Source organism: Dendrobates tinctorius, unplaced genomic scaffold (genome assembly GCF_039654945.1).
Source record: "Dendrobates tinctorius isolate UK_male_01 unplaced genomic scaffold, ASM3965494v1 ptg000067l, whole genome shotgun sequence".
NCBI classification, from domain to species: domain Eukaryota; kingdom Metazoa; phylum Chordata; class Amphibia; order Anura; family Dendrobatidae; genus Dendrobates; species Dendrobates tinctorius.
The window spans coordinates 7557167-7575876 of record NW_027361735.1 but is presented as its reverse complement, the minus strand read 5'-3'; the positions used below and the strand labels follow the sequence as shown (position 1 = coordinate 7575876).

General features: G+C 42.8%; 1 protein-coding gene across 2 annotated transcripts in view; it reads right to left on the bottom strand.

Moving 5' to 3' along the window:
• The window catches only part of ATP10B (ATPase phospholipid transporting 10B (putative)), a 620908-nt gene that overhangs the window by 423471 nt on the left and 178727 nt on the right, over positions 1–18710 (bottom strand). For both annotated transcript variants that reach the window (XM_073581014.1, XM_073581015.1), the window contains exon 2: positions 7225–7288. The gene's annotated coding sequence lies outside the window, so the exon portion shown is untranslated. The remainder of the gene's footprint in view (positions 1–7224; positions 7289–18710) is intronic.

Genomic DNA, 18710 nt, shown 5'->3' with positions numbered 1-18710 from the left:
TAACCCCACTGCCCTGGCGGGCAATCCATTACTGGTGTCATGGTGTCCATTACTGAATGCGGATTCCAGTAGTACGGTACATGATCACTCTGGTCTTTAACCCCTTCCTGACATCAGACGTACTATCCCGTCCATGGTACCCGGGCCCGTATGACCGTGGACGGGATAGTACGTCTAGCGCGATCAGCGGCGCCCACGTGGTGAGCGCCGCTGATCGCGGCCGGGTGTCAGCTGATTATCACAGCTGACGCCCGGCACTATGTGTCAGGGGCGGTCACGGACCGCCCCCGACACGTTAACCCCTTGCACACCGCGATCAAACATGATCGCGGTGTACCAGGAGTTAAAGGGAAGCATCGGCAGGGAGGGGGCTCCCTCCGTGCTTCCCTGAGCCCCCCATGGCAGCGCAATGTGCAGCGCTGCTGCGGGGGACTCCTTTCCTCCAGGCCCCCGGATCCAAAGCGCAGGCATGAGGAAACCTTGTGCACTGCCTGTGACAGATTGCTGATCTGTCAGTGATCTGTGATGTGACAGATCAGCGATCTGTCACAGGACAGTGATGTCCCACCTGGGACTATGTAATAAAGTAAAAAAAAAATAAAAAAAAAGTGTAAAAATAATTTAAAAAAAATCGCCAAATAAATTAGTAAAAAAAAAAAAAAAAATATTCCCCAATAAATTCATTTTTTGAAAATAAAAAAACCCCAAAACAATAAAAGTACACATATTAGGTATCGCCGCGTCCGTAACGACCCGCCCTATAAAACTGTCCCATTAGTTAACCCCTTTAGTGAACCCCTAAAAAATTAAAAATAAAAAACAAAGCAAAAAATAATGATTTATTATCATACCGCCAAACAAAAAGTGTAATAACGCGCGATCAAAAAGACGCATATAAATATCCATGGTACCGCTGAAAACGTCATCTTGTCCCGCAAAAAACGAGCTGCCACACAGCATCATCAGCGAAAAAATAAAAAAGTTATAGCTCGCAGAATAAAGCGATGCAAAAATAATTATTTTTTATATAAAATAGTTTTCATTGCATAAAAGCGCCAAAACATAAAAAACGACCTAAATGAGGTAACGCTGTAACCGTACTGACTCGAAGAATAAAACCGCTTTATCAATTTTACTGCACGCGGAACGGTGTAAACGCACTCCCCCAAAAGAAATTCATGAAACGCTGGTTTTTGTTCATTCTGCGTCCCAAAAATCGGAATAAAAAGCGATCAAAAAATGTCACGTGCCCGAAAATGGTACCAATAAAAACGTCAACTCGTCTTGCAAAAAATAAGACCTCACATGACTCGGTGGGTCAAAATATGGAAAAATTATAGCTCTCAATATGTGGTGATGCAAAAACTATTTTTACAATAAAAAGCGTCTTTTAGCGTGCGACAGCTGCCAAAAATAAAAACCGCCATAAATAGTAAATCAAACCCCCCGTTATCACCCCCTTAGTTAGGGAAAAATAATAAAATTAAAAAAATGTATTTATTTCCATTTTTCCATTAGGGCTAGGGTTAGGGCTAGGGTTAGGGCTAGGGCTAGGGTTAGGGCTAGGGTTAGGGCTAGGGCTAGGGTTAGGGCTTGGGTTAGGGCTGAGATTAGGGTTAGAGGTGTGTTGGGGTTCGGGTTGGAGTTAGAATTGGGGGTTTCCACTGTTTGGGCACATCAGGGGCTCTCCAAATGCAACATTGCGTCTGATCTCAATTCCAGCCAATTCTGAGTTGAAAAAGTCCTATGGTGCTCCTTCCCTTCCAAGCTCTGCCATGCGCCCAAACAGTGTTTTACCCCCACATGTAGGGTATCAGCCTACTCAGGACAAATTGCAAAACAATTTTTGGGGTCCAATTTCTCCTGTTACCCTTAGGAAAATAAAAAATTGGGGGCAAAAATATCATTTTTGTGGAAAAAAATGATTTTTTTATTTTCACGTCCGAGCGTTATAAACTTCTGTGAAGCACTTGGAGGTTCAAAGTGCTCACCACACATCTAGATAAGTTCCGTGGGGGGGTCTAGTGTCCAAAATGGGGTCACTTGTTGGGAGTTTCAATAGTTTAGGTACATCAGGGGCTCTCCAAACGCACATAACACCCGCAGACCATTCCATCAAAGTCTGCATTCGAAAACGTCACTACTTCCCTTCCGAGACCCGACGTGTGCCCATACAGTAGTTTTCTCCCACATATGGGGTGTCAGCGTACTCAGGACAAATTGGACAACAACTTTTGCGGTCCAATTTCTCCTGTTACCCTTGGGAAAGTGAAAAAATTGGGGACTAATTGATCATGTTTGTGGAAAAAATACGATTTTTTTATTTTCATGCCCGGGCATTATAAACTTCTGTGAAGCCCTTGGGGGTTCAAAGTGCTCACCACACATCTAGATAAGTTCCTTAGGGGTTCTCGTTTCCAAAATGGGGTCATTTATGGGTGTTTCCACTGTTTAGGTACATTAGGGGCTCTCCAAAGGCAACATGACACCCGCAGACCATTCCATCAAAGTCTGCATTCCAAAACGTCACTACTTCCCTTCCGAGCCCTGACGTGTGTCCATACAGTAGTTTTCTCCCACATATGGGGTGTCAACGTACTCAGGACAAATTGGACAACAACTTTTGGGGTTCAATTTCTCCTGTTACCCTTGGGAAAATAAAAAAATTGGGGAATAATTGATCATGTTTGTGGAAAAAATACGATTTTTTTATTTTCATGCCCTGGCATTATAAACTTCTGTGAAGCCCTTGGGGGTTCAAAGTGCTCACTTAACATCTAGATAAGTTCCTTAGGGGGTCTAGTTTTCAAAATGGGGTCATTTGTGGGGAGTTTCCACTGATTAGGTACATTAGGGGCTCTCCAAAGGCAACATGACACCCGCAGACCATTCCATCAATGTCTGCATTCCAAAACGTCACTACTTCCCTTTCGAGCCCCGACGTGTGCCCATACAGTAGTTTTCTCCCACGTATGGGGTATCAGCATACTCAGGACAAATTGGACAACAACTTTTGGGGTCCAATTTCTCCTGTTACCCTTGGGAAAATAAAAAAATGGTGACTAAAAGATCATGTTTGTGGAAAAAATACAAATTTTTATTTTCACGCCCGGGCGTTATAAACTTCTGTGAAGCACTGGGGGGTTCAAAGTGCTCACCACACATCTAGATAAGTTCCTTAGGGGGTCTAGTTTCCAAAATGGTGTCATTTGTGGGGGGTTTCCACTGTTTTGGTACATCAGGGGTTTTCCAATCGCGACATGATGTCCGATCTCAATTCCAGCCAAAAACGTCAAATGGCGCTGCTTCCCTTCCGAGCTCTGCCATGCGCCCAAATAGTGGTTTACCCCCACATGTGGGGTATTAGCATACTCAGGACAAATTGCACAATAACTTTTAGGGTCCTGTTACCCTTGGGAAAATAAAAATTGGGGTGAAAAGATCATTTTTGTGGAAAAAATATGATTTTTTAATTGTACCGCTGTACGTTATAAACTTCTGTAAAGCCCTTGTGGGTTCAAAGTTCTCACCACATATCTAGATAAGTTCCTTGGGGGGTCTAGTTTCCAAAATGGGGTCACTTGTAGGGGGTTTCCACTGTTTAGGTACATCAGGGACTCTCCAAACGTGACATGGCATCCGATCTGAATTCCAGCCAATTTTGCATTGAAAAAGTCAAACGGCGCTCCTTCCCTTCTGAGCTCTGCCATGCGCCGAAACAGTCGTTCCCCCCCACAAATCAGGTATCAGCGTACTCAGGTCAAATTGCACAATAACTTTTGCAGTCCAATTTCTCCTGTTACCCTTGGTAAAATAAAAAAATTGAACCTGAAGTATTTTTTTTGTGAAAAAAAGTTAGATGTTCATTTTTTTTTTTAAATATTCAAAAAAATTCCTGTGACGCACCTAAAGGGTTAATAAACTTCTTGAATGTGGTTTTGAGCATCTTAAGGGGTGCAGTTTTTAGAATGGTGTCACTTTTGGGTATTTTCTATCATATAGACCCCTCAAAGTGGCTTCAAATGTGATGTGGTCCTAAAAATAAAATGGTGTTGTAAAAATGAGAAATCGCTGGTCAACTTTTAACCCTTATAACTTCCTAACAAAAAAAATTTTGGTTCCAAAATTGTGCTGATGTAAAGTAAACATGTGGGAAATGTTAGTTATCAAGTTTTTTGTGTGCCGTATCTCTGTGATTTAAGGGCATAAAAATTCAAAGTTGGAAAATTGCGAAATTTTCAAAATTTTTGCCAAATTTCCGTTTTTTTCACAAATAAACGCAAGTTATTTGAATGAAATTTTACCACTAACATGAAGTACAATATGTCACGAGAAAACAATATCAGAATCACCGGGATCCATAGAAGCGTTCCAGAGTTATGACCTCATAAAGGTACAGTGGTCAGAATTGTAAAAATTGGCCCGGTCATGAACGTGCAAACCACCCTTGGGGGTGAAGGGGTTAAGGCAGTAATCAACATGCAAGCAAAGATGGGTCTATTTCTTAATGGTTGATTCATAAATAACCTATTAGATCTTACTGATAACGGTGGGCATCAGAATCAGCTATGTGGTAACATGGGCAGGAATTCTTGCCATAGCATTTGCTATAATATAATATATATATATATATGTATAAGGGTCAGCCAGGACCATAGTTTTGGCCAAGGACTCCGGGGCAACGGTGTCCTGGCCTCCCCTCACATAGACATGACAGCTTTCCGTCAGCATACCTGTTACTCCACTCTACTAATCATCAGGGCTTTCTCTAGGTTGCTGTATACTTTTTCCTGGCGTTGTGGTACAAATGGAGACACATTCCAGCTCAACTTTAACAATAACAGCTTTACTCATTTTTGTACGCAGCACATCCATTTTCTTTACAGCGGTTACCTCAAATTTTACAGTGCCCAATTCTGTCACTTTCCCTAGCTTCTCATTGTCATCTTCCAGAACATTCCCAGGACGTCCCATCCCATTCAGCATCACAGCATCCTCTCTGTCCAACATTACCATCTTTGGGAGTTTCTCTGTCTGTTTCGCCCCAGACAAAAAGGTGTCTGCCCACGTAGCAAGCTGCCTCCTAATGAGCGACCTGTCCTGCTGCCAACTATCTCACTACCATCTGTAGTGTAGTCATCTGCACTGCTACATTCTGTGCTACTGTAATCTGTGCAGCTGTTATCTGCACTGCTGTGTTCTGCAGTGTCGTCATCTGTGGCCCTCAGACCCTGAACGGCTGGGCCCGTGCCCTTAACGTTATGGAGCCGACTGCCCTCTTAGGGCGCTCCCACCAAATTGATTCAAATCTCAGCTGTTTCCCAGCTTAATGGCCGTTAGCTCCTCCTACTTTAACTATTTACAGGCTGAGTATGCGCTCCACTTCCATCTAGTGGCCTAACTGGGGTACTACGCTTTCCCTACAACTATAACAGTAGCTATACATAGCATTAACATAAATATACATTACACTTTTATCCCTTAAGGTAATACACAGAATAGTGTAGCAGTACCTATGTGACACACACATAATGGTAATATACATGAACGTGTATCAGTACCAATAAAATACGAAAAAGAGATAAAAAATAGAAAAATAACATTTTCCATTCCCTTACATTTGCATGTGTGTGTAAAACATAAAATCATATCAGTGTGGTGTTATTTTAACGCCTTTACACACTTGGGTTTTTCCATTTCTGCTTATTTGCTCCCCTTCTTCCCAGAGCCACAACAACTTTTTATTTTTCCATCAATATGGCCATTTGAGGGCTTGTTTTTTTGCAGGACAAGTTGTACTTTTGAATGATACTATTGATTTTACCAAAAAGTGTAGTGGAAAATGGAAAAAAAATCCAAGCGCAGTGTAATTGCAAAAAAAAAGTGCCGTTCCATAATTGTTTCTTGGGTTTTTCTTTTACCATGTTCACTAAATGCTAAAACTGACCTGTCATTAGGATTCTCCAGGTCATTATGAGTTTGTAGATTCAAAACATGTATAGGTTCTTTTTTATTTAAGTGGGGGAAAAAATCCAATCCAAAGTTTGTAAAAAAATAAATAAAAGAAAAATATTGCCATTTTCAGCTGACAATGTGTCTCTATTTTTCAGGATCTGAGGCTGGGGGAGGGCTTATTTTTTGTCCGCTGAACTGACTTTTTTTGTTGCTACCAATTTGGGGTAGGATAAAATCTTTTGATAGCCTGTTATTGCAATGTTGCGGTGACCCAAAAAATGTAATTCTGGCGTTTTGATTATTTTTCTCGTTACACCATTTACCAGGCATTTCTGAATGTGACGATACCAAATGTGTGCATTTTTGATTTTAAAGTTTTAAAATATGTCAGATCAGATATACTATCAGATCAGAAATAACAAGCATGGGGGTCTCCTGCCGACCCCTGTTTGTCTTGCCAACCTATCGGTGCCCCGCAATCATGTGAGAGGGGCACCGATGGGTGGAGTTAGAGACACGCTTCTGGCGCAATCATGCTAAATGCCGCTATCAAATATTGACAGCGGCATTTAACATGATCACGATCCACCCGCGGCTGCTAGGGGCACATTACAGCTGATCAAATCAGCTGTCATGAGCCTGAAAAGATGCGGGCTCAGCGCCAGACCCTGCATCAAAGAGGGGGAGGCAACCTATGATGTGCCTATACATCATAAGTCACAAAGGGGTTAAAGCAGCACACTTATCATAGTTTTTATCCTTTCAATATATTGCAGTCATCTGCACTGTGAACTTACAATTGCTCATTTTGCCTTTCTACACAGCTAATTCTCCTCTTTGCTCTATGTAGAAATAAGTCTCTTGCCCTTGCATTTATCATTCCCCTCTTCAACTCCTTCCCCAGCTGCTCCCACCTCCCTCTGCCAGGGACTTTTGCAGTGATGACTCATGCAAGGAAAATTAACTTCCTGTTTCTATGTAGAGATTGGAAGGAATCAGCTCTTCAGTTTTTAATCACCTGATGTCATTGACCTAATGGAAAAGAGAAGAATTAACTTGGTAGAAGGGCATAATGAGCAATTGTAAGTACACAGTGTTAAAAGAACAACAACTTTGATGGGAGAGATTCTCTTAGTACTCTATCAAAAACTCCAGTTAGCATTGAACGTTCGCTGGTTGGATTGAGTGATTTGATGGATTACTGTCTAGACTGGATTTTTATTGGCTATGATTAAGATATTTTAAGATAAACAAAGTAGTGCAACACACCTTATGCCACCAACAAGACGTCACGTGACTTCTACTTGTCCCAGATGTTTTTCACTGAAAAATCCTGAAAGAAAAAAGAAAATAATTCTATATACACTTTTCTCCTCTAATATAGAAACTGTACAGAAAGAATAGTTCGCCAACCACTCGTAAATGTATATTATTGACAGGACATCTTCTATTTGCATATTGTACGGGGACCTATAAACTATCATTGGAGGCCTTATGACTTCCCATGTAATCAACAAAGACTTGTTTCTCATATACTGTAGTAGGATTGTTACAATGTTTAGAAAAACCAATGACAAGAATGATTCTCCTTACTAATGATTCGCTAACAATTAGAAGTCTGTGGAAAAGTGTCAATCATAAGTTTTCATTACTGCCAGTGATCAGCTGCAATCTTGGCAGCAAGCGGGCAGTTTTCTTGTGGTGCCATCACAGAGGAAATAAAGCATTTTATGGCTTTTCAGACTTTAATTAGCCTGTTAGGGTTATGACTTGTTCACCATCATCATTAGGAAATAATATTAATAATAAATTTTATTTTTATATCGCCAACATATTCCGCAGCACTTCACATTTCAGAGGGGATTTGTAGACAATAGACATTACAGCATAACAATAATCACATACAGTAGATTATAACAAATGCCAAGAGGAAAGAGGGCCCTGCTCGCAAGCTTACAGTCTATGAGGAAAGAGGTAGACACGAAAGGTGGGTGGTAACAGTTGCCCTGATTGTATGGACCAGCCATAATGTTAAGTGTGTAACAGTACAAACACAGAGGGCTAATGGATGCATAATGCATGTGGGAACATGATGCGGGAAATCTGGTTATGGTAAAACTTTTGGCTGTGCCACACAGGGATAGATTAGGTTAATGTGTTGAGGCGATAGGCCAGTCTGAATAAATGCGTTTTCAGGGCACGCTTAAAATTGTGGGGATTGGGGACTAATTGTATTGACCTGGGAAGTGCATTCCAAAGAATTGTAGCGGCACGTGTAAAGTCTTGGAGACGGGAGTGGGAGGTTCTGACTATTGAGGATGCTAACTATTGAGGATGCACAAATCAGATTAGATAAAGCAGACAATGAATTGAGGCTTGCAAGAGATGTCAAAAGCAATAATAAAGGATTTTGGGGATATGTCAAAAGTAAAAGATAAGTCAAAGATGCTATAGGATTTTTACAGGATGAAAATGATGAAATGGTAAGACAGGATGTTGAGAAGGCCGAACTTTTAAATTCCTATTTTGCATTTGTTTTCTCTCAGAAAGGAAATGTAACATCAACTGTTCTTCACTGTCCTATTAAGGGAATAGAAGAATCGAGGATATCTATAAACAGAAAGATAGTGAGGAAACAATTAGCTAACCTAAATGAATTCAAGTCTCCAGGTCCAGATGAATTACACCCCAGAGTACTGAAGGAGATAGCAGAAGAAATTTTTGAACCCCTCTCCATAATCTTTGAAAATTCTTGGAGAACAGGAGAAGTCCCAGAAGACTGGAGAAGAGCAAATGTTGTTCCTATCTTCAAAAAGGGGAAGAAGGTGGACCCAGGCAACTATAGGCCGGTGAGTCTGACTTCTATACCAGGAAAGATCTTTGAACAAATTATTAAACAACATATATGTCAGTACCTGGATAAGAATGAAGTGATTAAACAGAGTCAGCATGGGTTTGTAACTAATAAGTCATGTCAGACTAACGTAATTTCCTTCTATGACGGATTCACTGATTGGGTGGATCAAGGAAATGCTGTAGATATAGTATATCTTGACTTCAGCAAAGCATTTGACAAAGTATCTCATACAATCCTTATTGAAAAAATGACTAAGTATGGAATGGACAAGGCAACTGTTAGGTGGATTCATAACTGGCTTAGTGATCAGACCCAAAGAGTGGTCGTAAATGGCTGCACATCCAGTTGGAAGAATGTCTCAAGTGGGGTACCACAGGGCTCTGTCCTGGGCCCTGTATTGTTCAACATCTTTATCAATGATTTAGATGAAGGAATTGAGGGTAAACTAATTAAATTTACTGATGACACAAAGCTAGGAGGGATAGCTAATACTAGAGAAGAGAGAGAGAGGATTCAAAAAGATATAAATAAACTGGAGAAGTGGGCAGCAACTAATAGAATGGTTTTTAACAGGGAAAAATGCAAAGTACTACATCTGGGCAATAAAAATGAAAAAAGCATATACAGAATGGGAAGAATAGGCCTAAGCAACAGCACACGTGAAAAAGATTTGGGTATACTAATAGATCACAGACTGAATATGAGTCAACAGTGTGATGCAGCAGCAAAAAAGGCAAATGCAATTCTAGGATGTATTAACAGAAGCATACAGTCTAGATCACGTGAAGTCATTATTTCCCTCTACTCCTCTTTGGTCAGACCTCATCTGGAATATTGTGTCCAGTTTTGGGCACCACATTTTAAAAAAGACATCAACAAACTGGAGCAAGTTCAGAAAAGAGCAACCAGAATGGTGACCGGTCTGCAAGCCCTGTCTTATGAGGAAAGGTTGCAGGATTTGGGATTGTTTAGTTTTCAAAAGCGAAGACTGAGAGGAGACTTAATAGCTGTCTACAAATATCTAAATATCACATTGTAGAAGGATCAACTTTATTCTCATTTGCACAAGGAAAGACTAGAAGCAATGGGATGAAACTGAATGGGAGGAGACACAGATTAGATGTTAGAAAAAACTTTTTGACAGTTAGAGTGATCAATGAGTGGAACAAGCTGCCACGAGAAGTGGTGAGTTCTCCTTCAATGGAAGTCTTCAAACAGAGGCTGGACAGACATCTGACTGGGATGATTTAGCGAATCCTGCTTTGAGCAGGGGGTTGGACCAGATGGCCCAGGAGGTCCCTTCCAACTCTACGATTCTATGATTCTATTCTAACCTCAGGTCATCAGCAGAAAGGAGGGCACGGGTAGGGTGGTATACTGAAACAAGGGAGGAGATGTAAGGTGGTGCTGAGCTATGGAGGGCTTTGCGGGTGAGGGTAATAAGGTTATACTGAATTCTAGAGTGGATGGGTAGCCAGTGTAATGACCGGCACAAGGTAGAGGCATCGGTGTAACGATTGGTGAGGAATATGATCCTGGCTGCAGCATTCAAGACAGATTGGAGAGGGGAGAGTTTGGTAAGAGGGAGACTGATTAGAAGAGAGTTACAATAGTCGAGACGAGAATGAATAAGAGAAACAGTAAGAGTTTTTGCAGAGTCAAAAGTAAGAAAAGGTCGAATTCTTGAAATGTTTTTGAGGTGCAGATGACAAGAGCGAACCAGTGATCGAATGTGGGGGGCAAAGGAAAGCTCGGAATCAAGTATGACCCCAAGACAGCGGGCCTGTTGCTGGGGAGTAATAGTGGAACCACACACAGAAATGGCAATGTCGGGTATAGGTACATTAGTAGAGGGAGGAAACACCAGGAGTTCAGTCTTTGACAGGTTCAGTTTCAGATATAGTGAGGACATGATATTAGACACAGCGTTTAGACAATCGCCGGTGTTTTCTAGAAAGGGTGGCGTGATGTCAGGAGAAGAAGCGTATAATTGGGTGTCATCAGCATAGAGATGGTACTGGAAACCAAATCTACTGATTGCTTGACCAATAGGGGCAGTGTACAAGGAGAAGAGGAGGGGTCCTAGAACCCACCCTTGAGGGACCCCAACAGTAAGGGGAAGGTGAGAGGAGGAGGAACCGGCAAAAGATACAGTAAAGGAGCGGTCGGAGAGATAGGAGGAGAATCAGGAGAGAACGGTGTCCTTGAGGCCAATGGAACGGAGCATAGTGAGGAGGAGCTGATGATCCACTGTGTCGAATGCTGCAGAGAGATCCAAGAGAATTAGCATGGAGTAATGACCATTTGATTTAGCTGTTAGCAGATCATTAGAGACTTTAGTGAGGGCAGTTTCAGTGGAGTGTAAAGAGCGGAAACCGGATTGGAGAGGGTCGAGAACAGAGTTTTCTGAGAGGTAATGGATAAGATGGGAGTGGACCAGGCATTCCAGGAGTTTAGAGATGAAGGGAAGATTAGAGACAGGTCTATAGTTAGCGGCACAGTTTTGGTCGAGGGATGGTTTTTTAAGTAGTGGATGTATGATGGCATGCTTAAATGAGGAGGGAAAAATACCAGAAGAGAGAGAGAGGTTAAATATTTTAGTTAGGTGAGGGGTCACAGCAGGGGAAAGGGACTGGAGGAGATGTGACGGAAATGGGTCACTGGTGCAAGTAGTTGGGCGAGAAGATGCAAGGAGCCTGCTTACTTCTTCTTCTGTGACTGGTTCAAAATCAGAGAGTGAGCTAGATGCAGTGGGGGAGGGAGGACAGTGCATGGTATGAGGTGATTGGGAGATAATTTCCTGTTGAATCTGGTCAATTTTTTCTTTGAAGTAATTGGCCAGATCGTCAGCTCGGAGCTCCGTGGTTGGGGCCTGTACTTTTGGATTAAGTAGAGAATGAAAAGTGTCAAAGAGACGTTTCGGGTTATTGGACAGTGAGGTGATGAGGGTGTTGAAATAGGCTTGTTTGGAGAGGTGAAGGGCAGTGTTGTATGTTCTAAGCAAAAACTTAAAATGAATGAAATCTTCGTGTAGATTGCATTTTCTCCAAATACGTTCGGCGCACCTGGAGCACCGCTGCAGGAAACGTGTTTGCACCGTGTGCCAGGGTTGTCGCCGTCTGCGTTGTGGTGTTCTATTTATAGGGGGTGCAAATTCATCCAGGGCACTTTGAAGTGTTTCATTGTAATGCTTCAATGCAGAATCAGGACAGGAGAGGGAGGAGATAGGGGCCAATGAAGACTGCAAGTTCTTCATAAGTTTCTGGGTGTTAATGGCCTGTATGTTTCTATAAGTCTGGACAGTGGGGGTGACCTGAGCAGCCTGGCAGTTCTTGATAGAGAATGAAAAAAGATTGAGGTCAGAGAGCATTTTGCTACCATGCGTTAGCCATACAGGTCTATCCACAGCTAACGCACCCTAGAATGCGGTAGACCACGTTCGAGTGTGTCACAAAGTAGCGCATCATCGCTAACGCATGCTGAATTTGGCATGTGCTAGGATGCGCTACTATAATGGCAGCCAATGGGTGCATTAACCCATTCGTGATATAGCGTTAGTGCCCCTAAGTAACGGATGTGTTAAACGCATGGCCATAACGCGATTTGAACCCAGCCTAAGAATTTCCCAAGGAAGAATGGATGAAAATCCCTAAAACAAGATTTGAAAGACTCTTGCCTCGCTACAAAAAACATTTACAAACTGTGATACTTTCAAAAGGGGGTGCTACTAGGTATTAACCAAGCAAGGTGACCAAACTGTTGCATTAGCTCATTTTCCTTTTCTAATATATACAGTATATTATATATAAAAAATATATATAACAGGAATATATTAATTTTTTGCGCCTAAAAGACAAAGGAAATGTGTCATCTTTAACTTTAGGGATTTATCATTTTATCTTCAACTTGCTTAACTCCCATTAACTGTCATTTTGACCAAGGGTACCCAAACTTTTATATGCCCCTGTCTTAATGGTAGGGTTGCGACACCCAGCAACCCTGCTGATCAGCTGTTACCGATACCGGACGGAAGGTCTTAAATGCTGCTGGAACACACAGCTCTGTCATGTCTATAGTGGCTGCGCCAGGTGCTGCAGCTACATGCCATATTTAAATTAATTAATAAAATGCGATTCTGCAGTACACGGCCATGGTCTCAATAGTTTTGAGAGAGCTGCTGTGTTCTGGTAGCATCCAAGACCTTCACAGACCTCCACTGGCAACAACTGATTGGTCGAGGTGCCAGGTGTCATACCCCCACTGATCAGATATTAATGGCCTATCCTAAGGGTATGCCATCAATATAAATGTACTTGCCTTCAAATCTAGGAAGCATGACGCTTTCAGTCATGTTCCTTGAACCAAATCACAACCATACGACTCTTGAGGTACTATTCAATGTGCTGCAGAAAGTGACCTTCTACAAAAGTGTAAACAGCCATGAAGAGATAAACTTGGACACCATACTTAAGGCCCCGTCACACTAAACGATGCACCTGCGATCCCGACAATGATACGGCCTTGTCAGGATCGCAGGTGCCTCGCTACATGATCGCTGGTGAGCTGTCAAACAGGCAGCTTTACCAGCGATCAGGACCAGCGAGGACGCTCGTATCTCAGGTAAATATCGGGTAACTAAGCATGCGCGTCGCTTAGTTACCCGCTGTGTACCTTAGATACCTGCGTGCTCAAGCTGGGAGCTGGTATCCAAGGTAAATATCAGGTAACTAAGCGTGCGCGTCACTTAGTTACCCGCTGTGTACCTTGGATACCAGCTCCCAGCGCCAGCACGCAGGTATCCAAGGTACACAGCGGGTAAATAAACGACGCGCATGCTTAGTTACCCGATATTTACCTTGGATACCAGCTCCCAGCATCTGCTTACAGCGCTGGGAGCTCGCTGATTGTTGCTCTCCCGCTGCCACAGCGATGCGCGCTGGCCAGCGGGAGACTAACGATCAAAAAATGGCCCAGGACATTCGTGCACGATCAGCGATTCCCGGCGGGGGGGGCCAGTCGCTGATGCATGTCACACACAGTGAGATCTCTGATGCATCACAAAATCAGCGATCTCGCTGTGTGTGATGGGGCCTTTAGAGTAGATGAGCCCTACTGTCCAAACATCTAACCACAGGGATCAAAGGACCCAGTGTGTGCAAGGAAAGGATTGTCCACACCATGGCTCCTCCTTCTCAAGACTAAAGGTACTGTCACACTTAGCGATGCACCAGCGATCCTGACCAGCGATGACGCAGTCAGGATAGCTGGTGCATCGCTAAGTGGTCGCTAGTGAGCTGCCACACAGGCAGATCTCACCAGCGACATAGCAGGGATCGGGGGTCGCTACTTACCTGTCAGACGAGGCGATCCTGACGTCCTCCCGCCCGCGTCCACACATCGCTCGTCGGCGCAACAGGAAGCCCAGCAGGAAGCTGACGGCGAGAAACGGTCCAGGACGTTCTTGCGGGATCAGCGATAATCAGCGGGGGGAGCGGTCGGAGGTAAGTATCAGACATAGCGATATCGCTAGCAATATCGCTATAACGTCACAAAAAACAGTGACGTTATAGTGATATTGCTAGCGATATCGCTTAGTGTGACAGGCCCTTAAAGTTTTGACACTTGAATGGCAGATTTCCCGAATTCCTGCTGCTTGGGCCAAAATCTGATTGTTCTTTCAGAATGATGTAACTTAAATCTGGATTCACCTGACCAGGGATTTTTTTCTTCAGTGCTCAATTATTTTACCCAAACTGATCATTTGCTATTTTAGCCCATATATTGTATATCTGGACACGTTAGAAGGAGCACCAGCATGATATTTGGCTGAAAATTGCACGACTACGCACCACCTGCCCATCAAAGCAATTCTTTACATCCTCCTCTGACCCCATTAAATTGACAAGTTATGTTCAGTGGACTGGACACTGTATCGCTGGATGTTTTTACTAAAATCACACAATTCTCTGTATATTTTCGGCACTGTTGCACAAGACGACCCACCTAAAAAATTGATTGCTCGATTTTCCCCATTTTAACAAGGATTTACACAAACTTCCACAGAAAACTTGCACATGATTTTATCCTGTCCTCCACGGGTAAGCTCCAATCATAAAGCAGCCATTCAGTGTATATTTTTTCAGTGGGCTCATCAGGGTTAATCTTCCAATTTTTGTCAGTATAACAGAGGTCAGACTGAAATACTAAGGAAAATGAAAACGGGTAAAAAGGGCACTTCAAACAAAGAAGTATTTTATCCTGATGCTAGTGAGCAGTTTCTATTTCAATCATGGATGGCACATTGCAAGGTAATTCTAAGGAACTGCCATATAGCAAGAACATTAACAGACCATTTTCATTAGAAAACTCATTATATTGGATTTTTTCGGCTACTAATCCCAAAAATACAGGTCTAATTCTCATAGATCCTTACAAGTTAATTTTTACAGTGAAAAAAAACATTGATTTCCTGCTACCATTTATTACCCAGCGTTCATTAGAAACCCGTTTTATGACCATTACACGCTAAACATGTACGTAAGCGTATATTCTTCATGGCGCTTGCATTCAGCTCTAATAATCGCTCATATAGATAATCGATTGGAAGAAACATGAACCGCAGTACACGTGTCTCACTCAAAGCACAAAAGTAAATATCACGCCTTACCACAAAAGCAAGTTCAGAGACCAATATATCACGCCATACCCACGTAAAGCAAATTCAGAGCCTAATATATCACGCCATACCCACGTAAAGCAAATTCAGAGCCCAATATATCATGCCATACCCACGTAAAGCAAATTCAGAGCCCAATATATCATGCCTTACCCATGTAAAGCAAATTCAGAGCCCAATATATCACGCCATACCCACGTAAAGCAAATTAAGAGCCCAATATATCACGCCATACCCGCGTAAAGCAAATTCAGAGCCCAATATATCACGCCATACCCGCGTAAAGCAAATTCAGAGCCCAATATATCATGCCTTACCCACATAAAGCAAATTCTGAGACAAATATATCAAGCCATACCCACGTAAAGCAAATTCAGAGCCCAATATATCATGCCTTACCCATGTAAAGCAAATTCAGAGCCCAATATATCACGCCATACCCACGTAAAGCAAATTCAGAGCCCAATATATCACGCCATACCCACGTAAAGCAAATTAAGAGCCCAATATATCACTCCATACCCGCGTAAAGCAAATTCAGAGCCCAATATATCATGCCTTACCCACATAAAGCAAATTCTGAGACAAATATATCAAGCCTTACCATAAAACGTAAATTCCGAGCCCAACGTATCATGTCTTACCCACGTAAAGCAAATTCAGAGACCAATATATCACGCCATACCCGCGTAAAGCAAATTCAGAGCCCAATATATCATGCCTTACCCACATAAAGCAAATTCTGAGACAAATATATCAAGCCTTACCATAAAACGTAAATTCCGAGCCCAACGTATCATGTCTTACCCACGTAAAGCAAATTCTGAGCCCAATATATCACGCCATACCCACGTAAAGCAAATTCAGAGCCCAATATATCACGCCTTACCCACATAAAGCAAATTCTGAGACAAATATATCACGCCTTACCATAAAACGTAAATTCCGAGCCCAACGTATCATGCCTTACCCACGTAAAGCAAATTCGGAGCCCAATATATCACGCCTTACCCATGTAAAGCAAACTCAAAGCCCAATATATCACACCTTACTCACATAAAGTAAATTCTGAGCCCAATATATCATGCGTTACCCACATAAAGCAAATTCAGAGCCAAATATATCACACTTTACCCAAATAAAACAAATTCAGAGCCTAATATATCATGCCTTACCCACGTAAAGCAAATTCAGAGCCCAATATATCACGCCTTACCCACATAAAGTAAATTCAGAGCCCAATATATCACGCCTTACCCATGTAAAGCAAATTCTGAGCCCAATATATCACGCCTTACCCACGTAAAGTAAATTCAGAGCCCAATATATCACGCCTTATTCACATAAAGTAAATTCAGAGCCCAATATATCATGCCTTACCCATGTAAAGCAAATTCAGAGCCCAATATATCACGCCTTACCCATGTAAAGCAAATTCAGAGCCCAATATATCACGCCTTACCCATGTAAAGTAAATTCAGAGCCCAATATATCACGCCTTACCCTCATAAAGCAAATTCAGAGCCCAATATATCACACCTTACCATTGATATGCATCCTATCCCAGTAAGCCGAGCACGAGATAGACTCCCATTCCCTGCTCTGGATACACTCCACGCATCCAAACAAAGAGCAGGAAACATTCCGCGTATCTAATCTTAGTGCATGATACATTATGTGTATCCAATCCCAGCGTGTGATACAATCTGTGAATCTAACCCAGCTTATGATACAGCGAGCAGCACCAACTAACAGAAACAGAACTGCCGGCCGTCTTCAGTGGCACTGCCCACACGTCAGTATCACTTTGCAGTCACCCACAAAATATCTCTGTCCTGTGATCCTAAACACCATCCTCCCTTATCTTTTTGCTAAGGCCCAGAAGGGGAGGAGAGGAGTGACATCACATGTGATCAGATCCCGCCCACTTTTACTGCAGTCATAATTTGAGCTAATTTGTACACTATGTTTTTAATGCAAACTTCAGCAGCTGCTCCCTCTAGTGTTTTAAAGTAGAAAATTTCAAACCAGGAGGGGTTACTTGTTTCTATTATACTTTTCCACTGACTGTATGCTAAAATCAGGAGTGGAACAATATCCTACAGATACACAATAACTAACTGATCGTTGGGGGTGTAGGGGGTGGACTGACCTATGGACCTGTCTGATGTGGAAAGAACATCTAAAAAGATTATGTGCACTATACTTTATTTTATGTGTGTGGATAACAGCCTGAATTAGTACAGGACGACATAGTACCAGGTTTTGGCCACAAGATGGAGACAGAGAGTAGTGAGAAAAGGACTCAACAGCAGCCTTAGGCTAGGGAAATCGCAGAGTCATGGTAGGCGGAGTCATGGGACTGGGAAGGGGATTTCCAGAAGGAGGAGATAAAAAGGAAGGAGAGTCCCAGGGGAGGGCAGACACCCAGGAGGAGGAGAAAAGCGAGAAGAGCTCAAGAGAGGACGGAGGAAGGAAAAGCTCAGGAGAGATAGAAGAAAGAGAAACTGTCATTCAGAGAGGGGGGTGGCCCGGAGAGGACAGCTGCAGGACAGGACATCAGTGACTAACGGAGGCCTAAGGTACCGGATGGCTGGACACCGAAGAGTGAGTAAGTGTCACAGCGGGCAGACTCGGTCGGGGGAAGCACTGTGGTTGTGGGCCTAACGGCAGCCACGGCACAAGAACCCGGAGGGTTAACACCAACCAGAGTAGGAGGAGGTGACGGGTACCCGGGCCTGGGAGCAGCAGCTGTCGTGTTAGCAGTGGATATCAAGAGGACACCCAATAAAGTTGGACCTGATTGAACGGATTCCTGCATCTGTCTCCAGTCTGTTCCGCAGCCGAAAGGGACCACCCCCAAGTCGGCACACGTACTACAGGGGGTACGACCACTAGGACATTCAGAGATACCAAGATTGCTAGATTCCGGAAATCTGTCTCTGCAGAGCCTCATCTAATGGACTGGTAGAGATATCATGCGCTGTGCGTGGCTTCTTCGAGCAGTCAGATAGCAAATGAAGGGAATGTAGGTGAAGCGTGCTCAGCTCCGCTATATTCAAAGTGGTGCTCTGTAGGGAGCAGTTGTCAGGATCTAGAGAACCATTCTCTGAATCACGGATAGGGAATCATTTATGATCTTGAGTACCAGCCTTTGTTAAAAACCCACTGAAGTATGATGCACCTATATAATACGGTTTCTCATGTGAGATGATAAATAGA